Genomic DNA, 13,910 nt, shown 5'->3' with positions numbered 1-13,910 from the left:
GAAGACATACATTACCCTGAGAGCAAAACACTCATTCGCATACAGCAGTGTCTTCTCCTGAGGATCACTGAGGTAATTTATGATGTCTCCAATGCCATTACTTTACAACTGACACCAATTTGGCAATTTGTATACTAACATGCATGCACATAAAAGAAGACAGGTTTGTGGCAAATGTGAGATACAAAACTATTTTAATACTATTCTAAGTTAAGTACTATGCTACAGGTGTTCTGCATTTACAGGAGGCTGCAGTCAGACTTTTATTGCAAAGGGAACAGTAGTTTTGCTGAGCAACCCACAGGTGGGACAGATTTAGGGGTGTGAGTGGTTGATGATGCCTTGTTCATTGTTGTCTGAAGGCTTGGACCACAGGCATGTCAAAGATACCATCTTTTGAGAGAGGATATATTTATTGTGAAATGTGAACATGTTACAAACATAGTAAGTCAACATTGGAATATTTATTGAGACAAAGAGCTACATAATTTGAGAAAAATCAAATATAATGTGTAACAGTTGTTCTATCTTTTAAAATAATACTATTAAAATTTGTAACTGGCATGTGGGCCATTAGTAAGTTGGTGACAAAAAATTAAATTATTATTGATGCAGAAGTTGTCATTTGCTATTCAGTTACTGTACTCACAGCAAAGGAATGAGAACGTATTTGAATCAATATGATGTCTTTCTATCTATTACTTTTCCATATTCACTATGGCTAAGGAGGAGTTTGTCTTTAGCCCTTGCTAACAGAATTTTCGTCTGACTTTTCTGTCCTAATGCAGGTGAAGAGTAGTTCCACTGGGATCCAGATTATAAACTGTCTTTTAATCTGTATATAATTTAGATAGAATGAAAAAAACCCAAGCAAACAAAAAACAACCAAACAAACAAGTTTAAAAAACTCAAAACACAAATTATCTGTTTTCAGAGAAAGGTTATGTTAGAAACCAATTCTTATTTGGAGTAATCAATTATAATCATCCTAAGAAGGTTAAGATACTTTATCTGCATCTGTTTTAAACAAGTCCATACTTGAAGGACTTGAAAAAAGCAGCCAAAGGGCTGGTGTTCTTGCTGCACAATCTCTGGGGGAATATTTATAAATTGACCTATAGACCATCACAAAAACATTTGCAAAATGAATTTCTGAAGATAACTAGGGTAATATAATCTCAATGCTCTTCTGTCTCAGAAATATGGAATTATATCCAGCATATAAAGCATTACAATAAAATAGTTCATGTAGGATGTGATTCTACATGGAGAGCCAAAAAGTCTCAGTACCTGTTTAGCTTACAAATGAGGCGCTAATGATACAAACACACAAATGCTCAGTGAGGTCTTACAAGTCCAAACACATTAAAACAAGCTTTCAAACTATTTGTTGTTAGGTACTTCATCCTGTCAATCAAAAAGATCTTTTGACAGCATTGTGCCCTATATAAACAATTTCAACAGGTTTAATGAAGTACGGGTTTTTCTACTATTGTGATAATTATAGTTAGTACTGACAAAGGCTGAAAGAAACACCTGAAATTTTCAGAGAAAATATATCTATACAACTGCAAAGAAGTAGGTGTTTTACATCTTTCAGGACTGTCTGATAATCAATAAACCCAAAATAACAGACAAAATGGAAGTGCAATACCAATGAAGGGTGAGATGACAGGATGAAGTTGGTAACTCTCTTTATGGCAATAATGCTCTCTCTGCCAGTTACTGTTCATACTGCAGTCATGGGATGAGGGTTTTATTTTCAGAATTAAGTCCTTGGTCAGAATTTAAAATTATTGCAAACGCAGTACAGTTTGACTGCCCTAGTGGCTTAGTTGACAAAGAAGTCTGCACTTCGGCCTAAAGACAGAGGCTGTCCCCAGAGTGACACTTTTAGCTTCTAAGTGTATGTGCTGCCTCACTTCCTAGATCCTTTGCATTTGCTCAACTTGTCGTGACTTTGATAATTTAAAACTAAAAACAGATTAAAGGAAAATGATCACTTTTTGTCGATATATGGCAGCCAACTTCTCTGTGAAAGCTGAATTCCAGACTAGATTCTAGGGACAATACTGAGGTAAAGAACACCACAGAATGAATTTAAAAGTGTTTCAGCTTCATCAAAATAATTTCAAACAATGTTTTTGTTGCTAAAGAGACTGATTGCTCTCTAATCAGATAGCATTAGAGTGATAAAAGAATCCGATCATCAGCGGGAAAGATAAACATTTTCATGTGAAGTAAATGTTAAGAAACATACAATAACAACTGTTATATTGCTTATGTATTTATTCCTGACTCTATCTGAGTCTCTTACATTTAATAATGAAAATAATATTAGGAGAGGCATCATCTCTTAGCATGTTCCCTGAAATGTTCGACACATTAGGGTTAATCCTACTGTCTTTAACTAGATGTGGTTTTAACTTCCACTTTACACATCATCTAGAACAAAACCTCAGACTGGGCCTTCACATGTTACCAGAACACAAACAATAATAAAAGATAGAAAGGAGGAAAAAAAAGGGTGAGAAAAAGATGAGGAAAGAAAGAGAAAAGAAGTGACAGCAAAAAGAAAGAGATTTTTATCAGTCACTCTGTTACTCCTTAATTACTCTTCACACTACGGCCATTGATTCATGTCTGAAGTGATACATTTCCTATGACTGCCACCAGATAATGAATCTTTGGCTACTCTAGAGAATATACTACAGATCATCTTCCTTGGACATATACCAAGATAGGATATGTATAAATAAGGACAATCTTTCTAGGTTCCTAGTGGTTATTAGCAAATCTCCTATCATCAGTTATTCGTTAAGCTGAGATGACATATTTGTCTCCTTTGGAAAAGACTGATTGTGACCTCTGAAATATCTGGCCCTGTCTGTGGTAATACAACCAGCACTTCTAGCAGCTTGCATTGCAGATACCAGAACCTAATAAACATGCAAACAGGACTCACTCTTTTACTGTAAGAGATGGCTTACTCATAAACATGGAAATGCCATAAAAACAGGGAACGTGAAAAACCAGCTTAGCAGTCCCCTATCCTGCTCTTAATCTGTGCAGAGACAAATGCAGCCTTTGTGAATGATACAGTAATATTTAAAATCAAATAGAAAAATGCAAATATGTAAAGAACAAGAAAAGAGAAGATTTGGCAAGTTTACAACGCAAGAGTAGAATATGTAAAGAACAAGAAAAGAGAAGACTTGGCAAGTTTACAACGCAGGAGTAAATATTTAACTGATATTTTGAGTTATCAAGTTCAATATTCAATTTGGAGCAAGTTAAAAAATTACTACGTTATCAAGTTCAATATTCAATTTGGAGAAAGTTAAAAAATTACTACTACTACTATTTCATTGTAAACTAAGTGACAGGTAGCAATTTTAATACAACATTTATCTGTTTTGCCCCTTGCCTGCCTCTTACTTCTTCATCCCCAACCTCATTCTTTATTATCAGCAACAGAGACAACATAAATGGGTAACCCGTGAACTGTTGTCATTACTGGCATGTCTTGTCATCACTGACAAAACTGATACCCATTTGGAAACATGACTAGCTTTGGGACAGAGGTGCCTGTGGTCACACAGTGACACAAATGTTCTGTTTGTCAAGATGCTTTCATTCCAAAAGCTAAACAAATATTATTCAGCTGGAATTTGAGCACTAAATGATTCTTACAGGCTGCATGCCAGTGAGTGAAAGGGGAGGAAAACTGAAAAAGCCACAAGCGATTCACAAAATACTGGAATATTTAAATGGCCTCTAAAATTTTTCACCTGTAAAGGTTCTGAAATGTGCTAAGTAAATACTAAGAGGTGGGAATATCCTGTAGCACAGATTAGCTACATCCAAGCAACACTTGGTTATGATAAGACTTCTATTTTTCCTGTTGAGAGACTCCATTCTCTTTAAAACATCAACAAGAAGAACCAAAGGGGAATTCCCTAAGGTCAGCTCTGAGGAAACATAAACCTCTAATTCAATAACTCTGCTACTGCACTGAAAAGGCCTTATTATTGCAACATCCATATGGAGTCAATTGGACATTAATGACTAATCAATCCCTCCCCTTTCTATTCTACTTATAGTGTCACAAGCCATGTTTAGATTAGCCCATTTCCTGCTTAGGATCGCTCAAGATGTCTTTTGTTCTTTCAGGGCTGGCCTGATGGAGGCAGCTTAAACAAACACACAACCCAAGTGGTGCAGGAGTTATAAACTGCCATATGTGAATGAACAAAGGGGCCATACTAAAGCCTTTTGTGGTATTTGTTAATGTTTTTCATCTGAGTTTAAAAAGACCTAATGACTTTGTGGTGAGCTGATGCATGTGGCTCGTGGCTTTGCAAAATGAAGGAAATTCTAGCCAGTTATATATCAGCATATATTTTCCAAAGTGCCTTGTTTTCAGTTTTGGTGGCAGTGAGTTTACTTTTTTAGTACATTTGTTTTACATATGCAAGCAAAATTCTTAATCTCAATTAAAACACAGCACCAGTTCTCACAGCCATCCTCACAACCTGCCTATACATCTTTCCCTGTTTGAAAGTCTAAAGCTAGAATTAATAGTGAAATGTCTTCTGCATGTGAAATCAAAGCAACTCTTCTCAGCTTCATCAGTGGTAGCAGTTCACTCAACAGTGTTTGAAGCTGAATTGTTAGTTGGGACATATTAAATACCAAAACAATGCTTCTAAATAAGTTCCTAGCACATCCGTGCTCCACATCCAGCCATGCCCAATTCTGTATTATTGAAATGAATTAAAACTGCTAAATGCAGCTACTTTCTTGATGGCTTACACAAACAGTTTAGATTTCTTGACCACATTTTATGGCAGAACCAACCCTCATGGAAATTTGGCATGGAATACAACTAAAACAATATAATAAAGCTTTAAATTACATGGAATATTGACTGAATTAATTAGTGCTTAAGGTCTGACTTAAGCTCTCAGTGGCTGACATAGTCCCACATGTGCTCTAACTCGGGAGCATAAGAAGTTACTCTGTGAAGATCTATGAAATATCTATATAGAAATTAGGATGAAGAAGCAGCCTCTACTATAAATTTGGGGAGGTGTTCGAGTGTCATCAGATTTTTCAATCATGTGCCACTTGCAGACTTCAAGATCCTTCACAGATAATTAATTAAATGCTAACAACCCCATTCTGACATAGATATTATTGATAGAAAAGAAATCTGAAACACATGAAAGTTATTCAGCCTAAGTAATGATGCCAGAAGTAAGGGACTGCCAGTCATTATATCTAATAACAACCAACATTCCCACAAACACTGTTGTTGTTTCCCTTTGATATTTTTTTCATACTCAGTTGAGGAAGATAGAGGCTCACAGAATACAAAACCATGGACAAAACAGACCAGCCCGAGAGAAATAATACTAATAATTACTGTTATGTATCTGACAATATCTATAGATTTTATCTGATTTTTCAGAAAAAACTGTTCTAAGAGCTAACCAATTATTGTGACTATATTAATCATATTCAAAGTCAAAACAATACAAAGAGGAATGCACTAATCTATTTAATATAAAAATGTTTCCATAAGAGTAACAGCTTTACTGACATCATTTCAAATTTCTCATGACATGTCACCTAGAACATCCCAAAAAAACAGTACTGATTCAAAACACAGGGATTAATTCTGCAGTCTTCAGTCATCCCTAACAGTTTTTTGTTGAAAAAACATCCTGCCTAAACAAGGGCCATAAGACATGATCCATTCATATTTCAGTCAATGCTTTGTTTTGTTTTAAGATGGAGAAATGACAGACAGGAATTCAGCACAGAGAAAGAAGGCAGTCAGACTTCCATGTTTGATGGATAAATTGCTCAAGGTGTGGTTGAACACTGTTCTTTGTTTGCTTTCCTGGATTTTAGCAAAACAATGAATTTTAAAAGCTTAAGTACAATGTGGTTTGTAAAAGGAACTATATTTAACAATGGGTTTACAAAACCATCTCCCTCAAATTACATGATATTAATGAAATGCAGAATACTTTGCAAAAGATTTTAATATGTGTTGTAATCACTGCTTTAGTGACCCATTTCCTGCCTTCAATTTTCAATAATTTGTCACTTTGATAATGACACAACATCATTCTTTCTATCAATATAACTAATTCCTTCCATCCAGTGTTTGCTGTTCTTACTTGTCATATCATAACAGTAATTAGATGGCAAGGACCTAGGGCTAGGATACACATGTGCAATTTCTTCTTTCACATGGGGTGTTGATATTACAATAATTGATAATATAATTAGTAAATAATATATCATAAGGAGAGAGAAGCAAAAGCAGCATCATAACAAGTAATACCTGGAAAATGTTTTTTAAAACAGGGCAATGGCATGTCCCAATAGATTACCATACTTATCTGGTTTGGATAAGAAATGAAGGACATGCCATGAAAGAAGAATTTACATGAAAATTTACAAATCACTTTTTTTTTTAAAATTCCTGTGAAACTACCCCTGCCAAACTGAATACATAATCCTTTAATATTTGCAGAATCTGTGAAGACAATGTAATCCTCCCCCCCACACACATTTTGGATGACTGATTCTGTAACAGAACAAATTAAGAAAATAGTGTCTTCTTGCTAGCAACTTCTGCACTAGACACTAGGTTAGGCACCCAGCATATCTATAGGGAAGGCAGATTTACTTAACACTCTTCTATTGCTGAGAGTTCTTGAAGAAGAAAATGGTGCATAGTATAGACCTAGAAAACTAGACCATTGTACAAAGAGGACTTGTCTGAATCTGTATCAATTGCTCATGCTTAGCCAGAATTTATGATGTTCTTTCCTTAATTTATTCATACTTCTGCTGCACTCCCTGTGCTCAAGGATATAAGGAAGAAGGGCAAGAGTCCTCCCTCCTCCATGTACTACAATATAATCGTGGCTTTTTCCATCAGCTGAAAATTCAATTGTGCCTGGAAATTATACACTGTTTTACAGGGCTTCAAGTTCCTTTTGTGATATTGGAGCAACACCAAGAAATGTGCAGAACTAACAATCAGGACTACGGGGTGTTTTACACCTGGTGGCTATACATGAGTGTGAAAAAATGTTTTAAACCACTGAACTACTATATTTAATTTTTTACTCAGTCCACCTAAAAATAGCTACTCAAACTGACTGATGCTTTCAGCATTTGTGACAATAATTTTCTCATGGGCAAAGATTTTCTGTGTAAAACTGCAACCCACAGTTGCTTTTTACAGCTGCCTTCTGAATTCAAGAAAATAATGTTTTACTATATAATGGAAAGTGTGACAAGTCCTTAGACATAACTGTGCTATTAGGAACCCCTATGTAAAACTCAGGACATTTTAAGAGTGGTTGATTGTACAACATGAGAAATTCTAAATATCATTTTTAGAAATAAGAATCAATTACTGCAGCTTGGAAACACCAAATGAGACATCCTTATACTTAGCAGCAGGGAAAAGTTAGTAAGACAGTTGAAACCCAGAAGTTAACACTTGTGGAGTCCATCCAGATTTGTTATTCTGAAAGTGAGAAGCATATTATATGTTAAATATTAGTGTCTTGAGAGGAATAAGTTCCAATGCCATGGAAAGATCTGTCCCCACACTCACAGCTCAGATTTTTCAGTTCCCCCTCTAAAATGTCATGGGGATGCTGGCAACAATGAGATGCATGAAGTGGTTGACATCAGAAAAGTGATGGGGTGGTTCTAAAGACATCTTATGCCTATCCCATCTGCAGGTGTTGAGTTACTCCAGGGCTGAAGCACTGAATCTCATCCAGCACAACTGAAATACTGTGCCTAAGTACTTTATCCCAGATTTCTGATCTGTTACAAGTTACTCTGAAAAATATAAGAATATCACTCAAGTTTCAGGCACAATCAGATTCATGGACGTCAAAAATGGCAACTACTATTAATGAAGGCCACCTTTTAGCATCTGGTCTAATTAACAAAGATAATAAGTTATTTTATCCTTAAATAATAAAGATACAATTATGGGATTTTTAGTTTTGTTGTTTTGTTTTTTTTTAAATAAAAGAACTACAACAAGAATTCAGGGGAATAAAAATTGCAGTACTTGAGCTTCCTGCATTCTCTCTGGAAACATTTCTTTGTTTTCAGACAGCTTTCACTGTTTTCTGATTTTCATCTTTCCTCCCTCAACTGCCATAGCAACTATTACAAATATTTATGTGCGACAAATACTGGTGTGGAGAGGCATTCTTTCCTCCAGTATTTATGAAGAACTGTCAGAAAAGTAGGTAATGCTTTATCATGCAAGTACTACCTGACGTTTACACCTCTGCATAGGAGGGTGTTAAACAAGTTACCTCACAGGTTTGGATCATGTTGGCAGCCTGCCAAGGCTGATCTGCCTGCAAATATATGGTTCTCTTTCACCTGCTTCTCTAGCTGCTCAAAGTCAACCTTTTTTGAAGTATAAAAAGTACCCTTTTGATTAGCAATTATTTACTACTGGGTATATATGAGATTGTTGAGGCTTTGAGCACATGGTAGAGGTACTCCTTTAGTAAAGCATTGATCTGTTCTTATCTAATAGATTTGCAAAACCCAGGCACTTGTCATGATGTCTGCTCTATTGCCAGGGAGGCAGAAAATGGCACTTTGACAGATGGACAGGAATTGGTGGCAGTTTCTCCTCAGCCTTGTGCTCCTTTTGTAGCTCCACTTTCTCCTGTTTCTCCCATCTACCTACTACACTGCAGACTCCCTGTCTTTCCTCAGTTAACTCATTCCTCTCTTCCACATGATACTACATTCACATCTGCTGATGCCGTTGCAAGCATTCACTTTTTTAACCATGTTCTGGCAATTGGGTAAAATGTCTTTCTTTGTCATTTAATTTCCCTTGCATTTGGACAGGTAGACTCTCTGGTTGTACTACATCACTCTTTGCAATGTGAATAGCCTAAGTTAAATATGAATGGGAAGGGCTAATTTTATGGATGTAGAAAGATAGCATGTGTTAATTGCTGCAAATATTGAGCTATTCACAGACTTTGTATGTTGGTCAACAAATTCATCACCTGAAATGCTGCAGAACTGGATTTTTAAGCTTACTGATGAATTGAAATATGTTCTTTTAAAAGATAAGGTGAGCTTGTCCTCCTCCAAGGCTAGGTTCAGGTCCAAAATCAGGTTCAGATCAAAAAAATGTCTATATCTGAACTAGAATTAATAAGATCAAGCTATGGTTTACTATTGGAACCAGTCAATTATCAAAGGTTATCCAGCTTGCAACTGACTTGCATTCAGCCTATTTGGAGCATGGTCAAAGATACCAGGAACAAACAGATAAGACTTAAAGCTATGTAATCAGTGACCTGGAATATAGAAAACCACAATCTTTAACCTGAGGAATTTACAAATTAGAGACTTGAAGTAAGCAGTGAGAGACTGAGTAAGGGACTGTAAATCAAGCAGCAAAAGGGAGGACACAGGCACTAAGGAGGACTCAGGCACTAAATCAAAGAATTTAAGGAGATGGGCTGGTGCCAATCCCATCAGGACTCTAATGACTGACTTGACAACTAGGTTTCACAGCAAGGGTTATCCTCTGGGACATTTTGAAAAGTCTCATTAGTCTAATACAAGGACAAATAAATACAGATAAAGTAGACACACAGATCCCAACACATTATTTAAAATTGTTTCTATCTAAACTAGAAGGCTAGTTTCTATCTATAATAGTTCTGGGTATAGGTACATCCCTGCTAGTTTCTCTCTAAACTAGTAGACATGTAGCTATCCTCAGAACCACGGTCCATGCTAAAGACACGGTGGCAAGGAAGAAGCAGCAAGTGCTAAAGACAAGCTCTACAGAATTAAAACTACCATGTGAAAAATGTGAATGAAAACATCAAAACAAGATGCAGAACTCCTTTTGCAGATTATCCCAAATGGCAAACTCTAAGGCTAAATAATTAACTCACAAGGCCCTGATTCTCATATATGAACATGAATGAACATGAACTAAATGTTAAGTACTAATACAGCATTTTCATCTCTTTCCATTTGCATGATAAAAATGAACTAATATTCACAATGCATCTTACTTTTCACTTGGGAAAACAGGACACAGAAGTTCTCTTTTACAAAATTACACAGTGAGGTAGTGGCAAAAAAATAACATTCAGATGTTTTTGCCCTGAGCCCAGGATCCAGTCAAGAAAACTATATTTTAACAGATCCAATTCTTTGGCAGGAATGAAGATCAGGTCTTGATGGAATTTGAATCTCTGAATACGACTGTTGAAGGAAACCACACTGCAACCTGAGCTAAGGTAAAATCAGTAATTGCCAACAGGCAGGTTTGGTTTATTCTGAAGATTTTTATCTACTGAAAACCAAAATCTTAACACACTTCCTACAAATTTCCAAAGCATTTGACCACAACCACAAAAACAGAAATATCCATAAACATAGAGCACATTATACAATTCAAAAGAAGCGGCACTATCACCCAAAAGTGAGCATCTGTGAAAGGAAAATCTTTTTCAGAGCTTGTATCAAAAATAAACCCATATTCACATCATCCAACATTCTCAGTAACTGAGGACTAAGTAATTTAGCATTTAGTAGATGAAATATTTTAGTATTGTACAGGTTCCTCCATCTGGAATTTAAACAGGGGTTACCTATGGCTCCAGACTACACTCTACACATTTTGGTCAGTTGATATATGTCAGTCATGTTCAAGAATGGTTTTAGCTAAAGCTAGATTCAAAGCTGCCTTGGATTTCCCATGCAGTTAGCTGTACTGACAATCTCAAATGTTCAAAATTATGAAGCTGCCTACAGAAAGAATGATGTTTCCTTGAAAATGATAAGGTTTTGGGGGGGGAAAAAAACCCCATCCTTGTTTAGTTCTATAATTGGCTGTTTATAATTTTGCATACCAGTCATCAAATGTTTATGAGGCTCTCAAATCATGCTTTTGAATCTTGCTAGCTGCAAATGTATCATATATTTTAACACGACAACTGGGATTTCAGGTAATGATATAAGTGTAATAGTTGTGGATTATTCCTCAATGATGTCAGAGTCTGTGGCAATGTTTTGAATACAGTTTGAGCATGACTTTTAATATAGTTAGCCGAGTCCTTCTGGTGGCTAAAAAAGTAATAGAAATGTTGGTTTATGTCATATTTAATATAAAACTCTTGCTAATGATTTTCAGGCCTCCATTCAGATGACTGTTAGCTCATAATGAGTAACACAAGCTTTGAAGACAACTTCACATGCTAGATCATCTCCAAAAGTACACCTAGTTGCCATTAATCTTAAAAAAGTTTTCATACACTGGGCAGGGACAACAAGTTAAAAAAAATAATTCTACAGTATTTCATATTTGTCTAATTGCTAAGCTTAAAGAATTTCAAGATTTGTCTTATAATTTGTAATTAAAAAAATACATCTATATGTAGTTTCAGCTTCTGATCAATGAGCCAGTACCACAAACACTCCTTAAATTACAGGAAAACATGACTCTGATCCTGTCAAAATTAGATCACTGCCATATGTTATAGAAGAGATACAAGGAGTAGACAGAAAGCATTGCTAGATACTATTACAAAGACATTCCATAAAACAGAAGTCTGCTGATATGTCTTGTAACAAATTACTTGAACCTTAAAGGCTGTGTCAAACCTATGGCAATCAGAAGCACTTCTCAGATTCAGTCTATTCTGAATCCCAGTTGGGATGGACAGATATGTACCAAGTCCCTGCACACCTTGGTTTCATATGGAAATGCAGGTGTGCAGGTAGGCATGGAGTGGAACTGCACTTCCACAGTCCCCTTGGTTTAGATCAGTTGGTGGATCAGAATACAGCCCAAACTGTTCTTCCCCCTATTGATATCCAGCAGTGGGACTAAATTTGGAGTCCTTAATGCAGGAATGAATCTGCTACACTGCTGCCTCACCCCTACTCCCCCAACCCCCACCCCTTTAATAAAGCCTTCTACAAATTGTTGATATATCTTCTCTAAATGTAGTGAATTTCATAATTCTGAAGTTCAAAAATTCTGGTGATGCTAGTAAAACCCTCTGGCAGATCTAACAGCCATACACTCACTCTGTCACAACTGCACTTGGGCCTCAGAGATCCAGATGTATTTCTGATGAGGAAAGACAGGGCAGCAAAAGTTGACCATCAATATGTCACTTCAGAAATCTTTATTCTCTATTTGACTGTGTTATTTGCATAAAAGCACACAACAAAACATATAAATATTATCTAAAGATGTCTACAGCAACCTAATTCAAATGGTATCTAAAAATACAGGAAAAAAAAGATTTTAAGTAACAATGACAGAACAGAAAGGAAGGTGTGAAACACACTAAGACTTTAAAGAATATGACAGTGCCTATTAGGAACCTTTGACATTCAGCTCAGATTGTGACTGTGGCAACACAATAAAATGCAACTAGGTGCTCTTACAAGAGGCCAAAGGGAGACACAAAGCTGGTGAAGGATCAAGAGTGCAAGCCCAATGAGAATCAGCTGAGACAGCTGGGGTTGTTTAACCTGTGGCAAAGGAGGTTGAGGGGTGATCTTAGTCCTGTCTACAGCTACCTGAAAGGAGGTTGCAGAGAGGTGGGAGTCAGTAATTTTTTTCCACAAGGAACAAGCAATAGAACAAGAAGAAATGGCCTCAAGTTGTGCCAGGGGAGGCTTAGATTGGATATAGGGAAATTTCTCCACCAAAAGAGTTGTCAAGCATCAGAACAGACTGGCCAGGGAAGTGGTTGAGCCACTATCCCTTGAGGTATTTAAAATATGTAGATATGGCACTTAAGGACATGGATTAGTGGTGGACTTGGCAGTGCTGGCTTCAACTTTATGACCTTAAGGGTCTTTCTCAACCTAAATGATTCCATGATTCTTAAGAGCAAGTTCTCAAGTTTCTTAGTAACCCAATGCCGAAACAGACGTACAAAATAATCGCAACACGCACAAAAAACATTGACAAACCTAGAAAGAGCTGTAAAAGTTTCATGATAATTAGAAGATGGATAGAGTCTGTAGCATGGTACAGTATATTGGAGACTACAGTTTAACTGTGATATTTCTGCAGCAGTTTTCAATGGACTTCCACTGTAAATGATGTCAGGCTGGAAGTGACATCTCTTAGCCAGCTTGCCAAAACTAAGGAGCAAAATCTGGGTGATATTTTTAAATGTCTTTTCCTTATATACAGGTAATATCTAAATTCACCTTGTCTACAACTAGAAGGACAAATCAGCAGCTCAGTTTTGAACCCCTGCCACTGCTTTTTTTTCAGATCATCAGAAGTATGCATCCAGCATTTCTCTTCCAGAGATATCTCCTGGCTGCGAAACAAAATCTGGAAATCTGAATCCATTCATGAACTCAGATTTCTCATGTGGCAATGCACCATGCCTCAAACTGCCCCACTAGCTCTAGAAAGACATGTACACTGTCCTTAAACTGGCACAAATCACTGTAGCTTGGGTTACATATGTCAAAGCTGCATTCTGCACTATCCAGTATCAGAGGGGCTGTCAGTACCATGAGGTGTATCAAATACTAAATCAAGGACTCTAGAAAGAGAATGGATGAATTGAAGGAAATTGGTTAAAACATGTATGTCATCGGGGACTTGATGCCATCTAAACCAGTAACTGTGTATCTGTTAGTATTCTGCTGCAACTTTTCACCCCAACTGACATAAAAATATTCTTCAGCACGTTGAAATATGAGACATTGCTGCTGAGTGGAAGTTCCTTTATAAAGGAGTCTATAAATAACTGATTAGTCAACAAGTACTTTTGAAAGTCCAAGTATCTCCTGATTATTTTTTTCTAGAAAAAAAAGAAATC

At 36.5% G+C, this 13,910-nt stretch overlaps 1 protein-coding gene across 2 annotated transcripts in view; it reads right to left on the bottom strand.

Moving 5' to 3' along the window:
• Positions 1 to 13,910, bottom strand: part of SOX6 (SRY (sex determining region Y)-box 6) — a 230,192-nt gene that overhangs the window by 12,936 nt on the left and 203,346 nt on the right. The gene's annotated exons all lie outside the window — the stretch shown is intronic.

Source organism: Acanthisitta chloris, unplaced genomic scaffold (genome assembly GCF_000695815.1).
Source record: "Acanthisitta chloris isolate BGI_N310 unplaced genomic scaffold, ASM69581v1 scaffold8040, whole genome shotgun sequence".
Taxonomy (NCBI): domain Eukaryota; kingdom Metazoa; phylum Chordata; class Aves; order Passeriformes; family Acanthisittidae; genus Acanthisitta; species Acanthisitta chloris.
Note: the sequence above shows the minus strand (reverse complement) of the source record. Positions and strands in the feature narration are given on the sequence as shown.